The sequence below is a fragment of the Copidosoma floridanum genome, unplaced genomic scaffold, assembly GCF_036245765.1.
Source record: "Copidosoma floridanum isolate Cflo_tuat_1 unplaced genomic scaffold, Cflo_Japanese_pri ptg000012l, whole genome shotgun sequence".
Taxonomy (NCBI): domain Eukaryota; kingdom Metazoa; phylum Arthropoda; class Insecta; order Hymenoptera; family Encyrtidae; genus Copidosoma; species Copidosoma floridanum.
This window is the reverse complement of record NW_028321889.1, coordinates 5615367-5626314: the sequence shown is the minus strand read 5'-3', so window position 1 is coordinate 5626314 and position 10948 is coordinate 5615367. Positions and strand designations below refer to the sequence as shown.

General features: G+C 33.7%; 1 long non-coding RNA gene across 1 annotated transcript; it reads left to right on the top strand.

Annotated features, from left to right (window-relative positions):
* The first annotated feature begins 10 nt into the window (after positions 1-10).
* On the top strand, positions 11-1510 carry LOC149375122 (uncharacterized). The gene is made up of 2 exons (XR_016292903.1): positions 11-184; positions 1081-1510. It is a non-coding gene; the product is annotated as an uncharacterized LOC149375122 (long non-coding RNA).
* Positions 1511-10948: the final 9438 nt, after the last annotated feature.

The window sequence follows — 10948 nt, the reverse complement described above, 5'->3', positions numbered from 1 at the left end:
AGAGAGTTTGCAGAGAGGAAAAATAATGGAAGGAAGAGGTCGAGCCGTTCACTCGTCGTGTACATGATTCTGCTGCTGGGTGGCTGATCTGATGCGATGACCACGATGATAATGGTAATGCTGGTGATGATGACGGAGGATACAAGGACACTCCTCGCCTCCGCGGATTAACTTCTATTGTTCGGTCAGTGCGTTTTTTTTTTCACCCCCCCCCCCGTCGACTCTCCCGCGCCCCCTCAAATCTTACGGGGTTTTGGAGTATTTTGTTTTTCTTTGTTTGATTGTCGCGCATCAGTAGCGTGTTACGGGATGGCCGTGTTGTTTTTTGTTGCATCGCGTGATCGTGTGCATACGTTTATATTTTGAGCTGATCTTCATTCATGTTTGACAATTCGTTTCAAGATGTATCGTTTAAAATCGTTTGAAAAAGTATTAATCACAATACGTAAATGATAATTGTACTTATCTGCTGTGATAAAAAAATTTTTTTCCAATATTTTGTTGTGAATAGTGATGAGTAAAAAAATATTTTAGGAAACAAAATGTACTTTAATCCGGAAAAAAAAAAAAAAAGGATTTCAAAGTGTTAAAACATTCATAAAATAATTCTTATCTTACATGCTTGAAGCTAAAATGTGTAAACTTGTGGTTCCTCACGTGGAACACAGACGGTAGTATTGAATGGAAAGAACATTTTGTACAATTAACCCTTACTTTTTGCACTATATGAAATGCACAGTTTTGTCCTCCCCTATTGTATAAAAATTCTCAAGTGCCACGACACTTGTTGCCACACAATAATACTGCCTGTGATTTTTCTCCTTTCCCCTTGATACAAAAAATTTGTTTAAACCTACACGTTCATACTTTGTTCGCTTTGATTAAATCCTTGATGTTTTACCTCTCTATCTTTCGTGCGACGAAATTGTGAACAGCATGTTGATTTACTGATTATCTAAAACTAAGCAAAAATTCCGATTTTCCCTTAATAATCGCTAATAGAAAAGCTTGCTCAAAGGCACGATTTACTTTTTTTTAATTCATTTATTTATTACTATTATTTTTTTTTTGTCACAACAGGTTCAATGACGCAAAATCAAGTGTTGCATCTTCGTCCGACATCACCACCAATTTTCTGGTTCCTATAAACATGTGTCAAGAAGTAACGAATCCTAATATATTATGTATAGTGTAGACTGAAGAGACAGAGGGAGAGAAAATGAAGATCCAGTGACGATGGAAGCCTCGCGATTTTTTAAACAAATAATTCGATAAACAGTAGTAGTGTATAGTATGATATTACGGTAATGGGTTATACGGTTGACGAAGACGAGCGCGTGGGACGTTATAGTAGTGATAATTGTGTATATTTTAAATAATAGGCAAAAGTTTGCTTCTTGTATCTTAGACGTACATGTATATGTATAAATCGAGAAGACGCCCGATTTGTTATGTATACGCGTAAAGTTTGTTGGACATAAAAAAAAAAAAAAAAAAAAGAAAAAAAGAATTTCAATAAATAACACCGTATGTTCACATGGTTAAGTTATTTGTGATGGATGGAGAAAAAAAAGAAAATTATTTTTTACTGTAAAGGGAAAGGCCACGAAGGGGATAGCTCTCGTTTCGCGTTTGTTAAAACGATGTGTATGAGTACACTCGAGTTCCGATTCGCACAGGCATACCGTCCGTAACAGTGTACATACCCACGTACAATACGATGTACGTATATTTATTTATATATATATATATATGTAGAAATGCGTAAAAGCAAGACTGATGATAATTGATCGATTTTTCCGATCGCGTCCTTCCTTTGAAACGAGAAAATGAGCAAATGTGATCGAGCCAAGCTCGCCGAACTGACACCCCAAAACTTGCAGATACAAACTTCGTGTCCTCCCTTGGTAGATTTTATACTCCGACGAATGAAAATAAAATTACCTCGTATCGGGTCCGCGATCAAAAAAGTTTGTCTTTTTTTTTTTTTTAATTTGAGTTTTTCTTTTGGTGGATTTTCTCGATGAGATTACATGATCTTTCTGTCCCCGGGTAATTTTACGTACTTATTTAATATACATATTTATTACTTTTGTTGAAGATGATGGAATTTTTTTCTTTTTTCTTTTACTCTTGTTTATTATTGTTGTCTCTGATAAGCGTGATAAGGAAGGATCAAAGACAGATTGTCATAACGCGTACATAATTGGTTGGTTTATATATATATATATATGCGTACTTTACAAATGTTTTTCACAATCGTGTAGGATTTGTTGGAAAACTTTTTTTTTTTTTTTTTTTTTTTTTTAACAAAGTAGTGACTTCCAAAGCTGTGCCAAAGGCCATTTTGTGACTTTTTGTTTAGAAGAAATTGTTCCAATATTAAAAAAAAAAAAAAAAAAAAAAAAAAAAATGTAACGCGTAATATTGCAGCGATTTGTATACAAATTGTTCACGACGAGCGATGTATCATTTAACGAATCGATATTTATATTTAATGGTTCACATAAAAAATAAAAAAAAAAACAGTTTATAAAAAACTACAATATTACTGACCAATATCTAGTTGTATGACTGTGTAAAAGCGTATGTGTGAGAGTATACTTGTACCTGATGAACTGATGAAGTGTCGACGAATAAACGAAGAGTGTGCGAGAGCACGTGGAAAAATCTGACATAAAATCTTTAAATAAAACACCGCCACATGGTTAAAAAAAAAGACAAATTGAGAAGTTGAACACAGAAGAGCTTCAATTTTATTGCGATACGCGTATTGATGTTAACGAAGGAGGAAAAGTGATTTTTACTTTTTAATCATCACCCCATATAATATTGTATAGTTTAAGAAAAAAAAAAAAAAAAAAAAAATTGTCGCTTCGATCTTTTGTTCTCTTCCCTTTCTTCTCTCACTTGATACATACATTTTATCCCCTTCAATCGCTACGAATCATATGATAAATGTAATTTTAATTAATGTTATTGTTGTTATTATTGCCATACATTACTAGCTATTACTATACTTTGGACTTTTAACGTATACGTGGCCACTGAGTGTAATTTACTGTGTAATTATATTTACTAACCGATAAGAATTTTTGTAGATACTATACTATGTTATTATTATTATTATTATTATATTAAAATCTGAAAAACGGAAAAATATGGATCATCTTAGCTTCAGCTTGTAATTAACGAAGCAATGTATTTCGATGTATATTATCACGCAAACACATGTAAAAAAAAAAACATTGTAGTCGGAAATGAAAAAAAAAAAAATAAAATAAAATAAAATGAATCAAATTCAAGTGTTCTTTGAATAAAAGTCACCATTTTTCCTTCCCTCCTTATTCTCCATTTCCTTTTTTCATACATTACAAATCAATATACACGCAGGGAAACGCACTCACAATTAGAATAAAAATCCATTACAGGCAAGAATGGGAGATGCGCCCATACAACCGGTGCTCGAATTTTCTCTCGATCGGACGTGTCAGACGATACTTTCGAGGGTAGTGAACTTGACATGTACGCGCGCTAACGAGCCCCCGGAGAAAGCCGTCTCGGACGTAAAATCACTCGCCATGAGCTGTAAATGCAAAAATGGCGAGGAAGAAGAAAAACAGGAAGGTTAAACCTTATCTGATCGCACGTCCCCTTTTTTTTCTTTTTCTTTTTTTTATTAATAATCATAGATAAAAGAGATGGAATTTTAATCGACACGTTTACATGCGCGTCATTGATATTCACACGAGCTGCACACATTTCGATGAATACATCATGTTATAAGGCACCGGTTGTACACGCACACGGAATATAAATTAACTGATTGAGCCAAACAGGCATTTTGCTGCACTTTATTCAAAATATTGTAAAAATCGGTATGCAGCCATAAATCGACGCGGTGCCCGGCTTTTTTTTTAATTGCTCCGCCGCTCGGTGGCGTAATCAACTTTCCAATAAAACCATCTCAACGAGAGAGAGAGAGAGAGAGAGAGAAGGAACACAAGCCGAAACGCGAGAAAGCGACCGATTTTTTGCTCCTCTCGTTCGAGAGTCCCAAGTTACCGATCAACCGCTCACGTATTTACGATTATAGTCGCTCCTATTCCCATCCTCGCTCTATACATTTCCAGCTGGAGAAGCAACTGCGAGCGAAAAGGGAAAGAAGAAGCTGCAACGATTAAACCGTCTAAAGATAAAAGCGTATAAGTATGTACTGCACCTTGGATCGATGGCGCTACGTGCATACGCGGATATGGCTTTTGATCAATGGTAGTCGCGCGGAGTTTCTCGAAATATTGAGAGCGCATAGCTGCCAAGGGGTTTTGCGATAATGACATAAATGTGCGTCGGACGTTTTTGAGGATAAAAAGATTCGGGGATGCCAATTAAAGCGTGCGTTTGATAATTACTTGAGGGAAAGCGGTGGGTATAAGTCGTCGTTTATACTAGGCTGACTTCCTGGTTCTAAGTTTAGACCGCGAGAATGTATGGATGAAGCTGCATCGCTTGTGGCGGAGACAACCTGATTTGTATTGGTACATACATGGATCGTTCTACGAAAATTGGGATATTTCAAAGACTAAAAAGGGGGTTTTTAATTGTTCTGATTTTTTTTGGGGTCTATTGTTTGTGACCGAAAAAAAGGATTTTTTTTTTTTACTTTGATAGGTACCTACCGTTACACCACATTGAAATTATGCATTGTAACAGATGTATCTTAACGTTCCAAATTGCGAATTTACGGATTCGCGAGCCTGTAGCACTGGCTTATCATTATGGAAAAATTTGCAAAAATTTCTGCAATACACTCAATTTTCGTACCATAAAAAATGTGAGAGAAAATTTTTTCAAAAACAACAACAATAACTTTCGATAAACCAATCTCTAAAAGTGATATTTCAATTAACTGAGATATGGAAAATTCGATTATTCGTCGAATGACCCATGTATACCTTTGTGGATAAGAGTTTCTTGGTAATTGAAATTAAGGGGGTAGTGTCACAAAATCCAAAAATTTAGGAACGCTTTGAAAAAATGTGTATAAACTAACAATTATATGTAGAATAACATATTGAAATTTCAGACACCATAGCTTCACCGTTTTCGAGAAATAAATTATCTATTTAACACGTACTCTTATCGGAAAAAGAGTATTTTACAGATTGCGATTAAAAAAAATTTCAGACTTTGCTGAAATTGAAGAATTATGTAAAATGGTATGTTTTCAACATCATATTTCAAGAACAGCACCCGTAGCTTCACCGTTGTTTAGTTATAACAAATTAAAAGTGTGTCTTTAAAGATCCGTGAAGATGTTGCAACGGAGTTTTCACCACCAACTTAATTTTGACATACAATATAACCTTCGAACGTATCTATACTTATACGTATAGATATACAGAGGGTTTTCGCCTCATGCGGCGTTGCATATTTTCACTTTTCTGTTTCGGAACACATAATGTATTTCAGAACACACATTAACCACACATTGTGGCACTAATCCCTTAAATCGAAAAAGTTCGTGAATCGATATCTTTTTTCAAAAAAACTATTTTAATTATTTTCTTAAGAGTATATACTTACAATATCGAACGAAACTGTACTTATTATCTCGTCTAGTCGAAACGATATTTCTGATTCAATCGAAAAATATATGTGCTCGAGCAAAACCGTAAAATCTGAATTCTATTGAGAGAAATTATTAAAAAATTGCTATCGAGACATAACAGAAGCTATCGTAATGTTGACATACGAAAGGTTGGGTTGGAAAAAAAAAAAAAAAAAAAGATTGAATGAAGAAGGCAAGAGAATGATGATAGTGCAATCTATGTGGCATAATCGTCTCTAAGGCGCCACTCGTCTTCTTGTACTACCGATTTCCCGAAATATTCCCAGCGTTTGGCGAGAACGTGATCGACGACAATTTAATTGGTTTATCCGGAGAGATGAGATAAATCCGTACAAAGCTGATACCAAGCCTATATTGAGTTGAGCGGTGAGTGACAAACAAAAGAACAATAACTCAAGTTCGCTAAAATGCATAGAATTTTTCACAAAAGTCGGTAATTAATTTGATATCCTCAGTTTCTAAGTTATTGAAAAAAAAAAAAAAAAAAAAATTAATTTTAATTTTTAAATTCATTTTACACTTTTAAAATAATACATGGGTAATAATTACATTTAGATTTATTTCTATCTTACAAATTACGAAACTTTCGTTATTTAAAACCGTTTTGAAAAATTTGGGCATGAGTTTATACAGGAAAATTTAACATGAAGAGTTTTATGAATCCATCATGATTTTTCATATGTTTCATTAATTTATTTTTATTTATCAGCTTAAAAAAAATGTCAAATATTTATATTTTTTTATGTGATATCTTGCAGTCATAATAAAAACACTTTTTTTTAGGCATTTAAATGTGTTTAGTCTTTTTATTTTAAATTGGTGCCAATATAGTTAGTTAATAATGATTGATTGAATTAATTATTCTTAATTCACGATTGTTTCACTTATCCATAATGTATTTAAAATAAAAATATGATCAAAAGTACGATGAAAGTATCGGTCGACAAGATTCTGTTGAGGGGTTGTTAAGATACGCATGTTATTATAAATGAAAATAATAATTTAAAAAAACTAGAAAACACGCTTTTAGCACGCACTAAAAATTACAAAATAATTCGGACATTGAGTTTGATGACTCAAGAATTTTTCCTTTGCCAAATCTTCATTAGATCGCAGGTGAACATAAACAATTTCAGTTCTTGATAAACGATAAATCATTAGCGTTTATGTAATCTTTACTCTTTTTGGACAAAACGCTCTATTTAACACCTGGCGAAATATTTATGGTATCACACTCTACAACTTTGTCTCATTAAAAGTCAAGTACAAAAAAACTTATGATTTTTCCGGTGTAATAAACGTGGTGGAAATTTTTTATTGGCAACCTAATATTACAATGTAAAGCAATCAGGTTCTCTCATGCAAATAAAAAAACATGTACGTACATGCATTTGCCAGTAATAATATGTAGACTTGTATTAATAACACTTTTTGCTCATATGGAAATAGATAATATCTCCATGTATGTAAATATAAAATTTTTTTTTTTTTACAATCGAGCAATCATGGATAATTAATCATCGATTTTCAATGCGAGAGTCTTCGTACGGCAACATTATACGTTTGCCCCTTACATCATGAACTTTGATACAGACGGCCAATCCAACTTATGTAATGTCACTCGTTGAAACAATGACAGTGCACGAGGCGATACTCCAAATTTTTGCACAATTAACGAGAACAGTGAAATATTCTTGTAGTCGAGTATCTGAGAAACAACGGGAAGGAATTATACAAGGAATTTATCAAAGGGGGAAGAAAAAAAATTTTGTTTCAGCCAAGTGTGACAGCTAAATCGAGCCGGCAGATATGGCCGTCACGTGCACCATGTTCTCGTCACCATTGAAATTCACGTGAACGTCTGATGATGTTTTTGCGCGACTGCTACGAGGACTGATGATACGAGTGATACTGTGTCACGGGGGAAGGGAAAGATTCGATAAAATTGTGAAATGTAAACGAAAAAAAGACGCGTCGCGCCAAATAGACAGATCAATTCGATAAAGATGCGTCAATTTGTTTTCCAGCGACCTAAAAATCAAGGACAGCTGAATTTTTATTCCCCCCCCCCCCCAGAAATCATACAAGTTGTAATTTCGATTCCCAAAAAGTGTTTTTTTTTTTTTTCACTTTATTTTCCCAAAATAATTACATCATATAGGCGTTGGGATCACACGACGAAACATAAAAACTTATGTTGCGCATAGTTTCGGCGCCAACATTAACCGCGACGTGTATCCCTTTGAAATAAAAAAGTTGCAAAAGAGAACGCCTGACTCTCCACAAATGAGACAAACCGTTACGTTGGCCGATTGTATTTAAACATAATAGATATGTACACACATGTTGGATGCGATAAACGCCAAACGCGCATCGTATACGAAATTAATTGTCCAAGGCACTGAGACTCCAATGAAAAAAATTCTCGATTAGTTGCATGAGATAAAGAACGGGAGGATTCCATTGAGGAATAGTACCAGTAGCCATGCATCAACCGCGTAATAATAATACCCGCACGTCACTTTAAACAGTGCATCACTCAAAAGTTGCGGATGAGAATATACATGTATATTAATATGATCGATCGTAGCATTCGTTGGTGCGAGAGGAGCGTTATTGTTTTTTTTTTTTTTTTTTTTTTTTTAACGCGATATAGTAGTAGTACTAAATATATCCTACAGTGACTCTCCGGCATCAGCGATGTGCGCTTTTCTTTTACGGAACGGAAAATTTTGCACGTAGGGTGGATGCATGACGAGGGGAGATTACGTTTGTACAACTTGACGTATCGTGTACGTAAAAACGCCGAGAGTTTGTCATCGCTCGAGTTTACAAATGTGGGTGTGCAATTAAATTAAGTTTTTTGGGGGTTTGCTACTCTTAAATCTTTTTTTTTTTTTTTTTTTCAAACCCACGGGGAAAGATACCACAATGGTGAGGTAACATTTTGAACGATTGTATTTCAGCAGCGAAAAAACCTGTTGGATCGTTACGGGGGTCGGAATCTTTATTTGTTTTCATGCGTCACTGAGCACTTCAGTTGTTGATATTTTTAGCGCGATGCGAAAATAGAAAGATACAAACTGAACCACTGGCACATTTGCTCACTCCTGGAATTCGCGGCTTAACGCTATTGAAGTACTACATTTTTGTCGAATTTAAATTGTTGAAATCGGAACAGTTAATACCAAACGAATGTATAAGCTGAAATTATTGTAGTTTTTGTGTTTTGTTAATTGTTTACTCGTTGTCATTTAGGCCATCTTCGAAGACCTCGAATATATATCCACCATCACGAGCCAAGTGTCACCCAAAAAGGAATAAAAGCTATATTTGTTGTTTTGTATTGTGTACCCCCTGTGCAATGCCCCTAAAGTTAACATGTAAGCACCAACGTCAGCTCTGATGTCTACATTCAGGCACCGTCTCTGCAAAGAAAAAATAAATCGAAAGTCGCTGGGTCACTTGGCCATTGGTGTGTGATGGAAGTCGAATGTTATACTTGTATGAACTATTCCATGAAAAATCATCCCTTAAATGGTCCGAAAACAGAAAAACATTTTTTTGAAAAATACTATTGGAAGTATAAAAAGTTTACATGAGACAAATATTTTTGAACTGTTTTCAAACTATTTAAATCTAATCATTCATTGAAGAATTGGCTTTTATGTTATTTCACTTTTTATACCACTTGTGGAAGAAATAATGGAAGAAACCGTCGGATAAACAAATGTGCCAAACTACATTCCATTGCATAGATCCCATTTGGGGCTTCAGAATTTCCAATAAAGTACCATTGATAATAAGTCTCTTTTTCAAAATTTTATTTTAATTAACGAGAGTTTTAAAAAAATGGCAATCCAGGCCTATGAAAGTCTCTAAGCTTGTTTTGACCTTACATAAGATAAAAATTAAAAATAACAAAAAATTCTAATCGTTGGAATTAGGAACTGTGATTTTACGCCTCAAAATGTCGCAGTACTTGTGAAATGACCCCAATTCCATTACGAGCCTATATCCATTTTTCATTAACGAGACGAGTTTTATTTATATCGTTAGTGGAACTAAACAGTCACAATCTGTGGTAGCGTATATGAGTAACGTGACGACAATAAGATTTATTGACAAACCAGACGGATAGATCAGAGTTCCAGTGCCTGACTGAATGTGTGAAATTAGAAACAACTATTTATCAACTATTTTTATAGAGTAAATATTTATAAATTACGAGTTTTCACATATATTGATAACAAGAAAAAATGTATTTGTTAGTGAAAAAATGCGTTTTTGCAGTTAATGAATATTAATTCGTCCAAAGTCTTTTATAAAAAATATTCGTTAATGAATCATTCATTTGACGCAAATAATTACTTGTCTTTACAGCCTACACTGATAAAAAACGCATAAAATGCAAAAGCTCTACGGAAGGGGAAAAACCAGGTGCTGAGACTAAAATAAGAACAGTCGAGATTTTGACAGCGCGGAGTAGTCATTACCCATATCGACGGGCGAGTTTCTAAGTGGGAGAATCTATTATTTTTTGTTTTTTTATTAAAAGTAAAGAATCATGAGGTGGTGCGTTATTTTACTGGTGTTAGCGACGGTGGACCGGAGTTTGGTAAATGCACAGTCTAAAGGTAAAGTATATGGAAATAAAAAAATTAAAAAAAAACATGTAAATATCAATATTTCTACGTAAGATTAAACAACGAATTGAATGACATTGTTTCCTTGAAATATTTAAAGCATCGTTATGATGTGTACTCAATTACAAGTCATAAAGTTTGAGGAAACTAATGACAGTAATGATAAGCTCTTTTTTTTAAATTATATCTCAATATCTGTCAAATATCGTTATTTTTATCAAATATGTTAGAGTGCATTAATTCAAAAGGAAATAAATCAATATTTTATAAAAGTATTTATGTTAGACGTACTTTTCTCGATCCCATTAAACTATTTTTATATTCGTTTATGAAAGTTTCTGTAGTTTGGGATTCAATTCATGTAACACATTATCACAAGAGAACGAAATTTTGTCAGTTTTCTATCTCTTTTAATATTGGCAAGCGTACGTTATAATTACAATATCTACATAATTCTATTTTCATTTTAATCAAATGTTACTTTCAGTTAATTCGTAGTTTAACTTTAATAATATAAAGAAATTAATAAATAAATAAAGAACGAATCAAATTCAATAAAATTATGTTGTAACATTTTATTTCGTTCTAACTTTAAGTAAACACAGTTTTTTATCTGATTGATTTATCACCAGGAAAAACAGATTGTATAGTTATACGCTTTATCATATTT